This window comes from Bubalus kerabau, chromosome 8 (assembly GCF_029407905.1).
Source record: "Bubalus kerabau isolate K-KA32 ecotype Philippines breed swamp buffalo chromosome 8, PCC_UOA_SB_1v2, whole genome shotgun sequence".
Taxonomy (NCBI): Eukaryota; Metazoa; Chordata; class Mammalia; order Artiodactyla; family Bovidae; genus Bubalus; species Bubalus kerabau.
Window position 1 is genome coordinate 49111239 of NC_073631.1, and position 10517 is coordinate 49121755.

The 10517-nt window shown below is 43.8% G+C and overlaps 1 long non-coding RNA gene across 1 annotated transcript; it reads right to left on the bottom strand.

The window, feature by feature from the left end:
- Positions 1-355: 355 nt before the first annotated feature.
- LOC129659110 (uncharacterized) lies at positions 356-10207 on the bottom strand. The gene is made up of 3 exons (XR_008717796.1): positions 8497-10207; positions 4430-4593; positions 356-3876 (listed from the first exon to the last, which is right to left on the bottom strand). It is a non-coding gene; the product is annotated as an uncharacterized LOC129659110 (long non-coding RNA).
- Between the last annotated feature and the right edge of the window lie 310 nt (positions 10208-10517).

Below are 10517 nucleotides of genomic sequence, written 5' to 3' on the forward strand. Positions count from 1 at the left end.
GTGATGTTACCTTGCTGATGGCAGTTTCCCAAGTCAAAATACTTACTTAAAACCTTGTCTTTCTCCAAAGCAGGAATTTCTAAAATCTTAGAAGTATCTTTCCTTATAAAAGTCTTTACACTTTTCAGGTCTTTTACCTTTAAAAAGCTTGTGAATTCTCTTCTTGGTAATTAAAATCCATCTTGAATTAAATACACTTGCCCTGATCTTGTCAGAAATGATGGTGCTTTCCTAGAGCTTCATTTTTCAGAGTTAGAAAGCAGTTAGATTTTTAAACATTGATTTGTACTGCCATCTAGTGATACATTTCATTGCAAATTTCAATGCCTTAGAGCACATTTCTGTAGGTCCGCTGAGTTACCCTTAAACATCGTAGAATTGAGGATTTATGTTGCAGATAGAAAGCAAATTAGCTCCTGTACACAGCATATAAGGCTAAAAAAATTTTTTAACATAGATATAGAAGGGGGTGCCCAAGAGAGGTTCTCTTAAACCACAGAGGCTTGGATTAGCTTTTTTATTTATATCTTTTATTTTAACCATAATTATCCTACGTAAATTGTTTACTCCTCCTAGGCAAAGAAATTCAATCCTGACTGACTAATTTAATGGTCACTCCATTTGGAAAAGTAGAATTGCATACAGTTAAACACAAAAGCTACATTATGTTATCTGGGTTCAAATCCTGGCTTAGAACTTGCAACCTGTGTGCCCTTGGAGAGTTATGAAACACTCCCAGGCCTCAGTTTCCTAATCTACAAAAGAAGGATAATAATCAAATCTATCTCACAGAGTCATGCAAGACACTACACTCAGCACAGAAACTGCCACAAAGTAGATGCCCAGTGGGAACACAAGGTACCATTGTATTGGCAGATCACAGGCAGCCTAATTTGCATAGCCCCCCAGGATGCAGGGATAGAACAGCCTGTCCCATTCCATTAGCAGGTAGATCTTTGGACACGAGGAAGATCCAAGATCAGGTCTCTGGTCACTAGAATTACTGTATGATCCGATAATTCTAGGTAAATACCTAAATGAATTGAAAATAGAGACTAAAACAGATTTTGTACACCAGTGCTCATCACAGTATTATTCACAGTAGCCAAAAGGTGGAAACAGCCCAAATATTCATCAGCAAATGCATGGATAGACAAAATGAGACATATATTAATACATCAATGTAACGCTGCTGCTGCTAAGTCGCTTCAGTCGTGTCCGACTCTGTGCGACCCCATAGATGACAGCCCACCAGGCTCCCCTGTCCATGAGATTTTCCAGGCAAGAACACTGGAGTGGGTTGCCATTGCCTTCTCCTCAATAGAACGCTACTCAGCCTTAAAAACAAATGAATTCGGATGCATGTGTGAATGACCTTGGAAACATGTCAGACACAAAAAGATAAATGCTGTCTGATTCACAATATATGTTATCTATAATAGTAAAATTCACAGAAACAGAAAGAAGAATGATAGCAGCGGCTGGTGGAAAGAGGCAAAGTGGAATTATTATTTAATGGATACAGAGTTCCAGTTCAGGATGATAAGAAATAAGCTCTGGATATGAAATAGTGATCTTGGTTGCACAATAGTGTGAATGTACCTAATGTCAGTAAATTGTGCACTTAAAGATGGTTAAAATGGACTGTGAAAAACAGTATGGTGGATTCTCAAAAAATTAAAACTACTATATGATCCAGCAATTTCACTCCTGGGTATATATACAAAAAAACAAAACACTAATTTGAAAAGATAAATGTGCTCCAATATTCACAGCAGCATTTACAGTTGCCAAATATAGAAGCAAGCTAACTGTCTATCAACAGATGAATGAATAAAGAAAATGTGTATACACACACACACACACACACACATGCATACGTACAATGGAATGCTGCTCAGCCAAAGAAAAGAATGAAATTTTGCCATTTGCTGCAACGTAGACGGACTTAGAGGGCATTATGCTAAGTGAAATAAGTCAGAGAATGACAAATACTGTATGATATCACTTACATGTACAATCTAAAAAAATACAACAAACTAGTGAATATATGAAAAAGGAAGCAGACTCACAGATACAGAGAACAAACTAGGTTTACCAGTGGGAGAGGGAATCAGGAGGGGCAATATAGGGGGAGGGGATTAATAGGTAAAAACAATTGTATATAAAATAAGCTACAAGGATTTATTGTACAGCAGAGGGAATATAGCCAATATTTTGTAATAACTGTAAATATAGTATAACCTTTAAAATGTGAATTTTTATATATTATATACCTATAACTTATATAATATTGTACATCAACTATGAAGTAAAGTGAAGTCGCTCAGTCGAGTCCGACTCTTTGCGACCCCGTGGACTGTAGCCTATCAAACTCCTCCGTCCATGGGATTTTCCAGGCAAGAGTGCTGGAGTGGATGGCCATTTCCTTCTCCAGGGGATCTTCCCAACCCAGGAATTGAACCCCAGTCTCCTGCATTGCAGGCAGATGCTTTACTGTCTGAGCCACCAGGCATAATACATCAACTATACTTCAATGTAAAAAATTTTAAAGAAGAAATAATAAACCATGCTGGAATATGGAGTGTGCTGGGAGATACTGAGAAGGTGGTTCTTGAACTGGCCTCAAGACTAAGCCAGCTTTAAATGATCTAGGGAGGAGAGAGAAGGGATGATATGGGAGGACCCAGCCTGTGCTGAATATGTGGGGCAATTGGAAGGACAACCTTGACAGCTTCTTGCCACGAAGACTCTGCCACCAGTAATGATTCCATTCTGTTAAATAAGAAACAAAATAATAAAAACAAATAATGGCTAACCTTAGGTAATGCTAAAGACTTTGTGTTTATTATCTTGCTTAACCCTCATAATATCATGAGGTGTGCGTGTACTAAGTTGCTTCAGTCATGTGCGACCCTGAGGACTGCAGCCTGCCAGGCTTCTCTGTCCATGGGATTCTCCAGGCAAGAATACTGGAGTGGGTTGTTATGCCCTCCTCCAGGGGATCGTCCCAACCCAGGGATCGAACCTGTGTCTCTTACATCTAACCTGCATTGGCAGGTGGGTTCTTTACCACTAGTGCCACTTGGAAACATCATGAGGTAGAACTCAACCCATTCTACAGAGGACTAAACTGAAGCTCAGAGAAATTCAGTAACTTGCCCAAGAGCATGTTGCTAGAGAACAGCAAAGTTCCAAACCTTGGCTCTTAACTGCTGGATTAAACTTCCTCTAGTTAATCAGTGACATAGTTTTCACTCTTGGCATTTCCCTACCACCTAGATAACCAAACAGAAAGGTAAACTAATTTTAAATTGGCTCCAGTTAATATTAAGTAATAAAACATTATCTGAATTAGTCTCAAAGTGATGATTCCCTGGAGCCCTGGAGGAGCCTTAAGTTACCACTTCTTGACCTCACACTTCCAGACCCCAGAAAAGCCCCTCCAAGTGCAGATGGTGTGGGTGTCACATTCAGTCCCAACATCCCCCTCATTAGCACAGATCATCAAGGTTGCTGGCGCAGCTGCCCTGCCTCTGTGTGCTCAGTAACTCAGTTGTGTCCAACTCTTGGCGACCCTATTAACCAAAGGCCTCCAGGCTCCTCTGTCCATGGGATTCTCCAGGCAAGAATGCTGGAGTGGGCTGCCAACATGTAATCAAATCATAAACTCTCTTCAACCATATTTGTTCTATTGAATAAGCATTTGAGTTCTTGGCGAGCCTCATGGTCTGGGAATGCTGATGCTTTCATTCTGCCAGTGTGGCGGGGAGCAGGCCGTGGGTGGGCCTTCTGGAAGAAGCTTGTGTGACCAGATGCTGTTGCTGATGCCTCACATACTGTCAGGTGCCAGGGTGGTCAGAAGTCACTTCCACCCTAGGGATCAGGAAAATAAACAAACAGAATTAACCCAACTCCCGTCCTGGAGCAGTCCTGCCCCGTGTGTATTGGAGGAGGTCAAATGTGTAATAAATAGTTTCCTTTCCTCTCACTCTGAGTTTAGCAGCAGTGTTTTTCTCCTCTTTAATTTTTTTTCTAGGCAAGGAACAAAACCCAGACAATGTGGTATAATGTAAAAAAAAAAAACATGTGTTTAGGAGACAGATGTAGATTAAATCCTAGCTTCACAACTTACTCAGGCAAGTTACTCAGCATCTCTGAACCTCTGATTTCTGTTTTAGAAAATGTGGACACCAGTGTTTATCTTACAGAATTGTTGTGAGGATTAGATAAGACAATACACTTATGTTCCTGACACATAATAAGTACTTAGTAAGCAGCCACTAGAATCAGACCTCATGGTATCTATATTTCTGGCTATCAAGTTTACACTGAGATTAATAGCCCCACTGGATGGCTTTGCATAAGTCCTAGCACATCAAAAGCTATTGTGATCTCAAGGAAATATAAAAGAGCCATAAATCCTAACCTCGATAGTTCAGAAGCCATAACTGCTTTCTTAGATTTCTCTTCATTCTTGGCACAGAGCTTGGTGAACAGCTGAATGATGGCAGATACATGTGGGCCACAAGTTAGTATGGGAGAGCCAGGATCCCCTTAAAAAATCATTAAGTGGAGCAGATGTCCTGTTTACTGTTAACAAGACAAGAAGACCAGGTTAGTGTTACATCATAACTGCCTTGAAGAACACTTTGTGTGGGGGAGAGGCTTGGTCTTCAGAAGTTCTCTGCAGCCCTCTGGTTCCCTAAAAGGAATTGGCTATAGAGCACCTTTGGGCAAGCCCTTCATCTCTGAGCTTGGATGTTAGGAAAGGCCTTGGGGAAATCAGCTGGATTTACTTATATCCCAAATCTTCAAAGCAAACAAAAAAAGAATTTGAATTTACAGTGAAAGACTCACAATACCTTAAAGAGGGAACAAAGTAGAACTCAGGATCAAGGGGAAAAGGGGAAGCAGATGTGATAACCCTAAAAAGTACCACAGCTGTAAATTTCACTCTGCACTTTTTGAACAAAAAGAGAGACAGAACATTTCCTAGCTCTCATCAGAAAAAAATAAAATGCCATTCATGGAGGGAGGCACAACTCTTTCCTGGTACTAAAATCTGGTGAGAATTGCTCATATAGAACATACATAAGGAGCTGGAGTCATGCCAGGTCTGTCCTCAACAGCTGTTTTACAGTAAATAAATGGTTTTAATAGCTGTTTATTGCAGTGACCTCAAGGGCGATGTCAGACAACACCAGAACAAGGGACATTCCATTATTAGTGGCTGGAATGTCTTCCAGAATGAGTGGCTTAGTGTCTTCAAAAAGTCAGTATCCTGAAAAGAAAGGGTGAGGGAGAAATGTTTAAGCTAAAAAGAGGCAAGATACTGACGATACATAACCATTTTCAATGCATGAATCTTGCTTGGTTGGTGAAGAAAATCATTGTAAGACATTTTGGTGATAGTCTAAGAATCATGAATATGGATTGATTATATTTAGATGATATAGGGAATTATTGTTAGAACCAAGGACACAGTGATAAAGAATCTGCCTGCAACGCAGGAGCCACACAGGAAACGTGGGTTCAGTCCCTGGGTCCGAAAGATCCCCTGGAGGAGGGCATGGCAATTCACTCCAGTGTTCTTGCCTGGAGAATCCCATGGACAGAGGAGCCTGTGGGATACAGTCCATGGGTCTCAAAGAGCTGGACATGACTGAAGCGACATAGCACATACACATCTGATAATGGTACAGTGGTGTGTGAAAGACTATCGTTTTCTTTATCATTTATATTTAGAAGTGCATCCTACAACATTTAGAGGTAACTTAAATATTTACCTTTAGGGAAATACACATACATACATACAAAGAATGATATTGGACAAAATGTGTAAGCTGTATTGAATTTAGTGAGGTATACATGTATCAGCAGATATCCTACTATGTGCTTGAGTATTTTCACAAGAAACAAAAGAAGAAGACACAGGGAGAAATCTCAGAGTAGCATGTACCCTACATGTGCCAGAGAGAAAAGCCTGCAAAGTATGCTGGGTACACCAGGCTAAGAGGAAAGAACTTGTTATGGACCAAATTATGTCTCCCCCCCAGTTTGTTATATTGAAGTACTAACCCCCAAAACCGAAGAATGTAAACACAGTGGGAGATAGGCTCTAAAGTGGGGTCATTAAGAAAGGCCCTGATCCAAGGTGACTGGAATTCTTGTAAAAAGAGAAGGTGTGGACGCAGACACACCCCCAAGGAAAATGGTGTGTAACACAGCCATCTGCAAGACAACGAGGGAGGCCAGGAATAGATCCCCTGGAAGGAGGGCACCTTCATCTGGAACTTCTAGCCTCCGCAACTGCAAGGAAATGACTTCCTCTTGTTTAAGCCGCCCAGTGTGTGATACTGGGTTAAGGCAGTCCTAGGAGGAGCCTGGTGGGCTGCAGTCCATGGGGTCGCGAAGAGTCGGACATGACTGAGCAACTTCACTTTCACTTTTCACTTTCATGCATTGGAGATGGAAATGGCAACCTACTCCAGAGTTCTTGCCTGGAGAATCCCAGGGACAGAGGAGCCTGTTGGGCTGCCGTCTATGGGGTCACACAGAGTCAGACACGACTGCCGTGACTTAGCATCAGCTGCAGCAAACTAGCAGAAAACACCTTGATTTGCCGCCAGAGCCGAAGGAGGTTTTCCCGTATCCCACCCAACCTTCCCTGGCACTGCAGTGTGAACTCTGCCAAACCCACATGAGGCAGAGAGGGCCTGCAAGGCTCGTCAGAAGGTAATACCTTCTGGACAGGCTGCGGGCACCCACACGCTCCAGACCCTGAGACCGCACATCTGAGCAGCAGCAGTCCAAGTCTCACACATGTCGGTCCTTTACCTTTCTGGGTTTTCTGCCTTAAAGGTTAAGATGTTCTGTGAGTGTGTGTGTGTGTGTGTGTCTGTCTGTCTGTCTGTTTGTCAGTGCACACACACATATAGTGGGAAGGAGGGAATCTATTCCATAACATATTACAGAAAAACCCAAGTGAAATTTTTGGACAACCTGATAGCTTTCAAAGTCCTGTAGCTAATATCTATTTATCCTAATGAATAATTAACAGTTGACATTCAGGATTACAATCAATATTCAGGTGGTATGCTGCCATCAGTTCAGTTCAGTCGCTCAGTTGTGTCCGACTCTGCGACCCCATCAATCACAGCACGCCAGGCCTCCCTGTCCATCACCAACCTCCGGACTTCACTCAAACTCACATCCATTGAGTCGGTGATGCCATCCAGCCATCTCATCCTCTGTCATCCCCTTTTCCTCCTGCCCCCAATGCCTCCCAGCATCAGAGTCTTTTCCAATGAGTCAACTCTTCACATACTTGACAGTTAAAAATACTGAAGTAACTTCATACTTGTGGACACACAGCATTACCCTTCTCATCACCCCAGCTAGTTTCTGGAGTCTCCCCACAATCCAGCAGGTAGTGAGTTAACACCTGGCACCCAGTGGTTCTCCGGAGCCTGCTCCAGCAGCCCTGCCCTCTGTTCTGATGAGAGCAGCTGTCTCTGCCCTTACCAGTTGTTACATGTTTTTCTAGTCCATCCCTGTTTAGAGCCTCCCAGTGCTGTCCTCTAAATTCTTTAAGATACATTATTTCACAACAACTCCAAATCATATACCATTAGTCTTTCTTTTTACATATGAAGAAACTGGGACTCAGAGAAATTATATAAGTAACCCAGGGTCACAGGCAGAGTTTGTAACCACTGCTCCCTATTTTCTGGCTGAACCCCCTGGAGTTGGTTTGTTGGAATTCTTCTGTCCTTAGAAAAGAAAAAGCAGAGCAGTCAAGAAGAGTCGAGAGGCTGCAGCCTGAGGCCCTGGGGAATCTGGGTATCCTTGGGTAGTCCCTTTTCTTCAGGTCAGATTTCCCCAGATGAAACACTGATAGCTGGGTCATAGTAAAAACTCACAAAGAACAAGCCATCCTACCACCCAACAGTGTCTAAGGCTGCACCAAAGTTCTGGCTCTGATCACTGCAGGTGCTACAGAAAGCAGAGTACCCTCACCTGCAGCCATGGTGCCCCATGGAGGGCAAGGTGGGGCTGAACAGGTGGGTCTGACCCACTTTAACCCTTCAGAGCAGTGACAAAAATCTGCACAGCTGTCTGAAGAACAGCTGGATGTTCTTCCGGCCCTAAGAGTTTTGCTGCAGGAACCTTGCACTCAAGTTCCTGAGCATGACTTGCCCCCTTAGCACAGGCCCTCCAATCATGCAGTACAGGGAGGCCCACCTCCTTTCACCCTGGCCCCGGCCCCCTGATTTCCCGGTGACCTTCTAACTTTGTTTCTGCCTTTCCCGTGGCACTTAACCCGTGTGGCCTGAAGACTCTGTAACCCTAAAAACCAGTCCTGCTCACCAGCTGGCCTGGGTACAATAGCACTGGGAGGGCAAAGTCATGGGACTGAAACCGGAAGGAAACCTATTCATGAGAGAAGCAGCTGGAAAACAGGAGAAGAGAGAAAGAAAGGCCAATCCTTACCTCCTATAGGACCCGAGTAACGGGATTTCGCAGTAAGAGTCACTGAACCTGCCTAAGACCCCCTTCCTCTCCTGATGAAGGCAGTGATGCTTATCCCCACAGCCTCCCCAGCAGGATTCAGGAGAGCAGTCCTGCTGACAGGAGCTTTGAGATGGGAAGCCATGAGGAGAGGGCCTGGGGGGGACCCCCGCATAGTCAGGAAATGCTCCTCACCTAAGGCTACTCTCTAATTAAGCACCAACGAAGTATTTCTGAGGGCATATATTAAATAATTTTAAATAACTGATAAGTCATTATATCTATTTCAAATTTCACAAGCACTATATTTTCATTGAAGAACAAAAAAAAAGGAAGAAAAAGAGAGAAACATCACCCATAATACAACTTGGACATAAGTCACCCACAATACAGCTAGGTCATAAACAGTTTCAACATTGAGTTTATATATGCTTTTCACACACACACACACAAATTAGCTACTACAGTATATGCTCAACAACAGATTATAAACATCTTTCCATGTCAGTATAATCACTTTTGCCACTCCCTTTTAATGACTGTAGTGTGTTTTATTATATGGATAAAAGGTAATGGTTTCGCCACTCCCCTACCGCAGTCCATTTGGATCATTTCTTATGGAATTTAAATCCTTTTATGAAGTGGCAGATGCTGAAACCAGAAGGGGTGATATCCCAGCCTTTTATAGTTTTCAACTCCATTGTCTCCATCAGGCTGACTGCTTAGCCTTTTGTACACTGTGCTGTGTTATACTCAACCTCATGATGTTTCCAGATGTTTTCCTGTGTGAGCCCCGTCCAGAAACAGGTGTGGTCAGGGCCCCAACCTCATCTCTTAACTGAGCTCACCCCACACCTCAGCCCTCAGAGATAACAGATCACGGCTGAGACAAAAAAGGTGGCGTCAGCTAGATCTCATTTTCAGCATCTTTATTAGCAGAGAGTGATTATCCAGCTACACTGTTGGTATCTCCCTATCCATACTAGAGTTTCTGCCCGATTAGGCTGGGGGCCCTGGAACTTGCTAGCAGTGGGAGAGGGCTGAGATAGGGTAGGGACGAAGAGATACTAAGCAGGGAACACAGTACACACACACACATGTGCACACACACTGCACAGGCATGTTCCAGAGCCTATACACATAGGAGATGAGAAGTTTTCATAAGGAGACACTAGTTACGTCTCATACATTTCAGGTTCTGGAGAAAAACCAGGACCTGGGGACTAAATACAAGTGTCTGTTTTGCCTCAAAAGGAGGATGCCAGTGTCAGAGGTGTTCTGTGGATACTGAGCCAGCTGTGGGCTGATGTTGTCAGATATCTATTTTACACCACCGAAACCTCGTCATTTTTCATAGTCTCCCTGATATTGCTTTCACGTCCTTCCCTTCTCTCATTTCCTCATTACGACATTAAGAACACCCTTGAGACAACAGAGCACCTTTAACTGATTAAGACACAGCTTCTGAGGGAAAAAAAGAGACGAAGTGGGGTCAGGGGAGGCTACTCCTGCTTTTAGCAATTGTAGGGAGGCGGGAGGAGGGGAAGTCTCCCCCCCGGCAGGGTGTGTCTGCAGGGAGCAGCACAGCCACACCCTGACTTCCTTGCTTCCTGCCCTGAACGGGTACCCGCCCTCTCTGAATTGCCCAGACTTGAAAAGCTGAAGCCATCTTTGTCTTTGCTCTCTTTTCTCCCACACCTGGGCATCATGTTCTCTGGGCTCTTCCTTTCCACTTCCCCACTCCCAACCCTCTCTTTGCATTTCCACAGCACCTGCCCTAACTCAGGCCTTTCCCCAGACTCCTGCAAGCCCTCCCCTGCCCTTCTCCACCACCTTAAGCCCTCCCAGTCCATTCTCACCAACCAGATGTATATCCCTAAGGAGTGATTTGCTTTATGTGGTGCTCCTGCTACAGAACACCCCACGGGCCTCCTGGCCTGGCAAGAAAAGCCCACCACGAGCAGGCTTTGTCCTGCTCTCCCACCCTGTCCCCAGCTGCTTCC